Genomic DNA, 9133 nt, shown 5'->3' on the forward strand with positions numbered 1-9133 from the left:
TTTCCCTTTGTCCCTGTTCGTGTGCCGTGAGTCATAGTTGTAGGATTGTGTTTAGTTTTTCGTTTTTAACTTGTTTTAGTTTTCTGATTTTCGTATTTATTTAATTACATAGTTTATTTATTTCAAAAAAAAAAAAGTGTCCGAAAATTTCTTTTCTCTTGTTGTTCAATTGTGGTTCTAATGTGTTTGTCTCTTATTTTGTAGGTACTTGTGCATGTCCCAGCCAGATCCTAACAAGTCAATTGAGGACACTCATTTGGATGAGAGATTAGCCCAAATCAGGTTGTTTTGTGAAAGGAGTAAGGCGGAGTTAGTTCGAGCAGCAACACGTCTACCTTTGCCATCCCCTACACCGTCTCCTACATCTTCATCAAGCTCTCACCAATTTGAAAAAGTTATGGCCGAGGAAGACAACGTGGAACACATGGGGGATCTAGACATCCCGACCATCCCTGCTTCCCCTTCGAGCATTGCTTTGCCACCTGCTGCAAGAAATTATGAGCTCAAATCTTCTCACTTTAATATGCTACCCTCTTTTCATGGTTTACCTAGCGAAGATCCGCTAACTCACCTTAAAGATATATTTAATGCTGTGAGCTTTTTGCCCTTGACAGGTGTGAATGAGAATCAACTCAAGATGTGGGTGTTTCCTTACACTCTGAAGGATAAAGCTAAGTTTTGGCTGAATTCTTTGAAACCTGGATCACTGAGGACTTGGGATGAAATTGAGAAGAAGTTCCTAGAAAAGTTCTTTTCATCTCAAAAGACGGATATGCTGCAAGATAAGATTATGCAGTTTTCTCAACAAGATGAGTCATTCTCAGAGGCTTGGGAGCGTTTTAATACATTGCTACTTCAATGTCCACATCATGGACTTCCTTTGAACTTATTGATGCGCATATTTTATAAAGGACTAACCCTTGCGAGTAGGAATGCTGTGATTAATTTTTCAGGTGGTTCTATCAGGAATAAGACAGCCCAGGAAGCCTCTGACCTCTATGAAGAGATGGCAAGAGAAACAATGCATTCAGATACTCGAGGTAAGTGCGCTGGTGTTAATGAGGTCAATACTTCTAATAATCTTGCATCTAATGCGCAGATCGCTCGGCTGGAACGCAAGATGGATGTCATACTTGCCCTAAATCAGAAAGCTCCATCATTGGAGGTTTGCGCCATTTGTGCTACACCTGGACATGAAACGATTTCTTGCCCTCATGGTGCCAATTTCCCTGAGTTTGTGCAAGAATAGGCCAAAATGCTGAACTCATATAATCAGAGGCCCAGGAATGATCCATTCTCTCCTACTTACAACCCAGGGTGGCGGAATCATCCCAATTTCAGGTGGAGTAATAACCAGAATCAGCAGCAGCCTCAAGGTTCATTTCCACAACATCAGGCACATCAGGGCTATCAACAACAACAGCCTCAGAAGAAGTCCTTGGAAGATTTGATTGCATCTATGGCTCAGAGCACACAGTCTTTCATTCAGAAGTCAGAGACACATATGCAGAAGACTGATAGGGCCATTGCGAATCTTGAGCAACAAATGGGCCAGTTAGCTACTGCACTGAATCAAAGAGAGCCAGGGAGACTTCCAGGGCAAGTGATCATTAACCCCAAGAACAATGAGCAGGTGAATGCAATTACTCTCAGAGGGGGTAAGATAGTTGGGAAAGAGGAGAAAGAAGTTGTGGAGGAAGGTGTCGAGTCAGAAGATGCACCTGAGATCATAGCCGAACCTGTTAAGGGTACCTTAGACTCTTCTGTGCCATCCTCAAGCAACCATGTGGTAGTTCCCAAGGGTTTTCCCTTACCTCAGGTACAATCTGACCCTTCTAAGTTGATTTCTATACATGCTCCTTTTCCTAGCAGGTTGCAGAAGGCTAAGAAAGAGGACCCTCTGAAGGGTGTTATGGAGATATTCAGGAAGGTGGAGATCAATATTCCCCTTCTAGATGCGATTAAGCAAGTGCCAAGGTATGCAAAGTTCCTCAAGGACTTGTGCACGAACAAGAGAAGGTTCAAAGAGTTCGAGACAGTGAAGGTCTCGAAGGAGGTTTCAGCAGTGCTTCAGAGGAAGCTACCTCCCAAGCTCAAGGACCCAGGCAGCTTCACTATCCCTTGTATCATTGGGGATTGTAGGTTTGAGAAAGCTCTCCTTGATTTAGGTGCCTCTGTGAATTTAATGCCATTTTCTGTGTATGAGACTCTGAATTTAGGTGAGCTGAAGGCGACCTCTGTGAGTATCCAGTTTGCTGATAGATCAGTTAAGTACCCCAGAGGAATTTTGGAAGATGTACTTGTGAGAGTAGATGGATTGATATTGCCGGCTGATTTCCTAGTTTTGGAAATGGAGGCCGTACCTATGTATGAGGCACAATTACCCTTGATACTTGGTCGTCCCTTTATGGCCACTGCAGGTACAAAAATTGATGTGCAACAGGGTACACTAACTATGAATGTGCAGGGACAAACCATTGAGTTCAGAGTGTTTGAGGCACTCAAACTACCCAGTGATGAGCATGAGTGCTTTAGGGTGGATGTTATGGATTTGGTTTGTCAACAGGTGTTTAATGTGACTTGTAGCAGTGATCCGTTGGATAGGGCTTTGATTCATAGCCCTATGGTTGTGCATGAGGATGAGCAGGTTGAGAGCATTTTGGCTCACTTAGAGGCCGTACCCCGCTGTTCAGGTATGTATATTTCTGCTTTTGAGCCTTTACCTGTTTATGATACAAAACTTGTACCCTCTGTGTTGCAGGCACCTAAGCTAGAGTTGAAGGATTTGCCTGAGCATCTGAAGTATGCTTATTTGGGTGAGGGAAGCACATTACCGGTGATCATTGCTTCCAACCTCAATGCAGAGGAAGAAGAGAAATTGTTGAGAGTGCTGAGAGAGCACAAAACAGCAATTGGGTGGAGTATTGCAGATATCAAGGGAATCAGTCCCGCGAGGTGTATGCACAGGATATTGTTGGAGGATGGAGCTAAGCCGACTAGAGAGGCTCAGCGTAGACTCAACCCAGTGATGAAGGAAGTTGTGCTGAAGGAGATGCTGAAGTTGCTAGATGTGGGTATTATTTATCCCATATCAGATAGCAAATGGGTGAGTCCGGTGCAGGTGGTTCCTAAGAAGTCTGGTGTTACAGTGGTCAGAAATGATGAAATGAGCTGGTGCCAACTCGAGTACAGACAGGGTGGCGTGTCTGCATAGACTACAGGAAACTTAACTCAGGTACTCGGAAAGACCATTTCCCATTACCTTTTATTGATCAGATGTTGGAACGTCTTGCAGGTCATAGCCATTATTGCTTTCTAGATGGGTATTCAGGCTACAACCAGATAGCTATAGCCCCAGAGGACCAGGAGAAGACGACATTTGCCTGTCCCTATGGCACTTTTGCCTACAGGCGCATGCCCTTTGGCTTGTGCAATGCTCAAGGTAGTTTTCAGCGATGCATGATGAGCATTTTTTCGGATATGGTGGAGCATATAATAGAGGTATTTATGGATGACGTCAGTGTATTTGGTTCTTCTTATGATAAATGCCTACGTAATCTTGCTTTGGTTTTAGAAAGATTCCAGGAATGCAATTTGGTTTTGAATTGGGAGAAGTGCCATTTTATGGTACAACAGGGTATTGTTCTTGGCCATGTCATATCCGGTAGAGGGATAGAAGTGGATAAGGCCAAGGTTGATCTGGTAAGTAATCTTCCACCACCTTTGACAGTTAAAGATGTGAGATCGTTTCTTGGTCATGCAGGTTTTTACAGGCGGTTCATTAAGGATTTTTCCCAGATAGCTCGGCCCTTGAGTAGATTGTTGGCCAAGGAGGTGCCGTTTGAATTCAATGAGGAGTGTCTAGCCGCATTTAACAGATTGAAGACTCTTCTCACATCAGCTCCAGTCATTATGCCTCCTGATTGGAGTTTGCCATTTGAGCTGATGTGCGATGCTTCTGATTATGCTGTGGGAGCTGTGTTCGGGCAGAGAGTGAACAAGATACCACATGTTATCTACTATGCCAGTCGGACTCTCAACGATGCCCAGCTGAATTATTCCACCACAAAGAAGGAGCTTTTGGCTGTCATTTTTGCTTTAGAAAAATTCAGGTAATATCTGATTGGAACTAAAGTGATTGTGTTTTCTGATCATGCAGCGCTTAGGTACCTTCTACAGAAGAAAGATGCAAAGCCCAGGCTGATTAGATGGATTTTGTTGCTCCAGGAGTTTGACCTAGAGATCAAAGATAAGAAGAGCTCAGAGAATGTGGTGGCGGATCACCTTAGCCGATTGGTGCACAGTTCTACTGCAGAGGAAGACATTCTCCCTCTGAATGAGCGATTCCCAGATGAGCAGTTGTTTTCATTGTCTGTTTATGTTCCTTGGTACTCTGATATTGTTAATTATATTGTTACAGGAGAACTTCCAGGTGATATACAGAGAGCTCAGAAGGAGAAGCTCATCAGCACGGCTAAGTATTATATATGAGATGATCCATATCTATTTAAGTGGTGCCCCGACCAGATCATCAGAAGGTGTGTGCCAGAATCTGAGTTTTAGTCTATACTAACTTTTTGCCATTCTGATGCATGTAGAGGACATGGTGGAGCAAAGAAGACGGCTCTAAAAGTGTTGCAGTGTGGTTTTTACTGGCCTAGTTTGTTCAAGGATGCTTATACATTCTGCACCACTTGTGATAGATGCCAAAAGTTGGGTAACATTTCTTCACGAAATCAAATGCCTCTTAACCCCATTCTTATTGTTGAGATTTTTGATGTCTGGGGCATTGATTTCATGGGCCCATTTCCGTCTTCCAAGGGTTATTTGTATATCTTGCTTGCGGTTGATTATGTGTCGAAATGGGTTGAAGCAATTCCATCCAAGACTAATGATTCTAGAGTTGTCCTCAGATTTCTTAAGGATCATATTTTTGCAAGATTTGGCGCTCCCAGAGCTATTATTAGTGATGGAGGATCTCACTTCAACAACAGGTTATTTGCGCCCTTGCTGAGCAAATATGGTATCAAGCATAAGGTTTCTACACCTTATCACCCCCAGACAAGTGGACAGGCTGAGATCTGTAATAGGGAAATTAAGCAAATTTTGGAGAAGACTGTGAGCCCCTCCCTGAAAGATTGGTCAGATCGCCTCTTTGATGCTCTATGGGCTTATCGTACAGCGTATAAGACTCCCATTGGTATGTCCCCGTACAGGTTGGTTTTTGGTAAGCCATGTCATTTACCTGTTGAATTAGAGCATAAAGCATATTGGGCTATTAAACATTTCAATTTTAAGATGAACGAGGCAGGTGAGCATAGGAAGCTACAATTGAGTGAGTTGGAAGAACTCAGGAATGAGGTTTATGAGAGTTCTAGGATTTACAAAGACAAGACTAAGGCCTACCTGATAAGGCCATTTTGAGAAAACATTTCGAAGTGGGTCAGAAAGTCTTGCTTTACAATTCTCGCCTCAGACTCTTTCCAGGTAAACTTCGTTCTCGATGGTATGGTCCATTTACTGTTACTAATGTTTACCCTCATGGTGCAGTCGAGGTCTGCAATACAAAGACAAAGAATACATTCAAGATGAATGGTCATCGGCTTAAGCATTACTTGCAGGCTAATATGGAGCGTTCGGAGGAGAACATGCTCTTGGAGGATCCTGTTCCATTAGCGTGATGTACTGCCAAGTCTGGCTGAAGACTCTAAACTTAGCGCTGATTGGGAGACAACCCAATATTTGGAGAGAAGAAACATTGCCCTATGGCTGTTTGCATGGATATCAGGGAGTTCTTAACCTTGTGCTTTCCTTTAGTTTTTTTTGTTGGTTATGGTCTGTTTTTAGGTCATTAGAGTATTTGTCTTCCTAACTTGAATGATTCATTGCATGCTTAGTTCGAAACATTGAGGACAATGTTTCATTTAAGTTTGGGGGAAGAGTTTTAGGTTTAGGTTTTGAGATTTTCGTTCAAATTTTTGAAAAATACCAAAAATATTTTTGTTTTTATGACTTTTAGGTTCCTGTCCACCACTATGATGAATTGCAAATGCTTTGATCTTGCATACTTTGGTCGAATTGATGAAACCAGTTCTTTTGATTATTCTTTTGACATATAACTCATTTTGAGCATATTTGAGCTATCTTTGTGTGGATTACAATGCCAGTATAGTTTAGACTGAAAATGATTGCATGCTTGTATGATCTAGGCTTCTAGTGAACTTATATACCCCTTGTGAGATTCGAGCTTTAATTCTTCTGTTTTGAGGGTTATATGCTAATACTCCATACGTTCATTGAATATCTAGAGTTTGCATGATCTTATTATCTTTCACTTGATCAAATGCTTGAAATGTGCATCATTTTAAATCAAATGATAGAACTTCCATCTCAATTTAACTGAAGCATGTTGTAACTACATGGAACCTAGGAAATGATTTAGGCCTTCTTTGTCTCGTTTGTGCCATTCTAGCCATCCTTTTTGTGTTCATTTATACCCCTAGTTGCCTTGTTGAGCCTTGTCAGCCATTTTGTTTCTTAACCATGTTACCCGTGCCAGCCCCTAGTTTGGGGGAAGTACCTTTCCGTTGTGTGTATCTACCATACTTAAGGGATTGTAGAGAACTGGTTTATGATAATTGTTCATTTGTGTGCAAGGTGATGAGTGTGCATTTTGCATCACTTTATGATACTAATTCTTTAACCTAGAGTGTTAGAACTCGATATTTTGTGTTTCTTGTCTTGTTTTTGTGTTTTCGGGTCAAATGAAGCAGAAATGAGAAAAAAGAAGCAAATGGAGCCATTTTGGGACATTTCCTGGTCAAACCAGGAAAACGAGTAAAATCCTGGTCAAACCAGGAAAAGTGCAGAAATCCTAGTCGAATGAGGATTCCTAGTCACACTAGGAAACATCAAGTTCAGAACCATCATTGCAGAGCCAGAAATGTGAAATCCTGATTCGAACAGGAAATCCTGGTTGAACTAGGAAACCTAACCCAACTAGGGAAAGGAGTCCTATTGACACATGGTCATTACGAGAAGTCGAAATGGATAAGGAATCCTAGTTGCACCAGGAAATGTTAGTCAAAGTCAACTCTACAAAGTCAAGGTTCCAGAAGCTTCTAGAAGGTGGTGGACATCCATGTAAATGAATGGAGGGAAGAAATGAATTTGAATTCAAATGGAAATGAGGGGCAAAATGGGAAGTCAAAAGTCGAGGGCCCATGGGCCTAAGGGATGCCGAACCAAGATGGGCCATGCATGCACATGCATGGGCCCAAACCCTAGCAGCCCAAAGCCCATGCGTACGGAGCAAGATGGCAGCCCATGCATGCGCATGCATGCCATGCAAACCCTAGCAGCCAAGGAGCCCATGCGCAAGCCCAAGATGCAAGCCCAAGGTGGAAGCCCATGGAGTGAAACCCTAGCCCATCTTGTGCAAGCCACTTCAGCACAACACATGTGAGCCCAATGCACCATCAAGGTCCAAACCCCAGCAGCCCATGCGCATGGAGGGAGGCCTAGCTGACTTGCATGCGCCACTTAAGCCCAAGAGGACAAGCCCTTTCCGCAAGCCCACAAGCCCTAACCCTAGCTGATGCCGCAAGCTACAAGGAGAAGAAACCCTAGCAGCCGCATGTTTTCTCTTCCTTGCCTCTCAAGGATTGCACCTCTATATATACCCCCTTAATTCAGAACCCTAGGGGATCACTTCTCACTTCCTACACTCCAGCCGAAATTTCTTTAGTCTCTAGTTTATTTTTCTGTTCTAGGTTTTTATTTTCAGATTTTAGTTTTGTTCTTGTGAGGGCTAGCCGAAGGTTGAGAGAGAGAGAGAGAAGTGGCGTGGCTGCAAGGAAGAGCAACCCTAAGCCGCAAGCCCTAGCTCACCATAGCCGTGAGCCAATTGCTTGTGCAAGGTGCTTCTTCTTCCTTGTCTTGCCGCAGCCCCTTCCACTTGTTTCCTTCAATTTTCCTTCTAGTTTTCTATTTTATTGTTGGTTTATGCTACTGAAATTAATTAGTTTATGATTCTGATTTCATTTAGTTTATGCAATTTAATTTAGTTGTTTAGTTTATGTTTTTAAGTTTGTTTACTTTGTGTTTCTGATTTCTTTTGCAAGCATGAATTGGGACTTTGTTTATTGTTTCTGTTTTGTTTTATTTTATTTAATTATGTAGGTTAGTTATTCTATCTTGCATGTTAGTTGTAGGTCGATTAATGGATTTGCATGTTCTAACAAATCGTTTATCCGTCTCTTGGTCTGTTAGTTTGATGTTTGCATGTATTAAATTTCCACTATCTATTAGAACCTGTCACTAGTTGTTTGCATCCTTTGACTGGCCACCTTAGGGTAATTGCATCTAGTTTATTTGTTAGGTTTAGCTGTGAAATAGTCAAAGACACTAAACCACAAGTAACAAGGGAATAAGAGATTATTCTTGGTAGTGGGGTTGGGCGACCTCTATAAGGAAATAGTCAAAGCTTATATGTTGTGCATGTTTGACGTTCTCATAAAACTTAATGACTCCTGCATGGGTAACAGCTACCTTAGCTTGAACTAGGGAACATGTAGGTTAACTGGCTAAGGAAGGACCAAGAAGCTCTTAGTTTATGCATTAGGAGAATAATTGCGAGAAAGTAACTAGCCAAACCTTTTTAGCAGTCAAACTTTAATATGTTGTGTTCAAATTAACTGTCATTAGCCTTGGATGGTTATTGCATGCTTATCTGATTTGAAACCGAAAATTAACATTGCAAGATAGAATAAAGGGTGTGTGCGTGTGGTGATGTGTGCGTGTGTTCCATCTTTCCAAAACCCCCCATTTAGTTATTCTAGTGATTAATTGCATTGATTTGTTGTGTATTAACCATTCCCTGTGGGATCGACCTCGTGCTTGTACGCTTTGCTACTTATGCGATTCGTGCACTTGCGAGTATACTTGGAATGAAATAGATGTTTATTTTGTTCTAAGAAAACACATCAACAAGTTTTTGGCTTTGACTATTTCCTTATAGAAGTCGCCCAACCCAACTACCAAGAATAATCCCTTATTCCCTTGTTACTCGTGGTTTAGTGTCTTTGACTATTTCACAGCTAAACCTAACAAATAAACTAGATGCAATTACCCT

Source organism: Dryas octopetala, chromosome 1 (genome assembly GCF_963921425.1).
Source record: "Dryas octopetala chromosome 1, drDryOcto1.1, whole genome shotgun sequence".
Taxonomy (NCBI): domain Eukaryota; kingdom Viridiplantae; phylum Streptophyta; class Magnoliopsida; order Rosales; family Rosaceae; genus Dryas; species Dryas octopetala.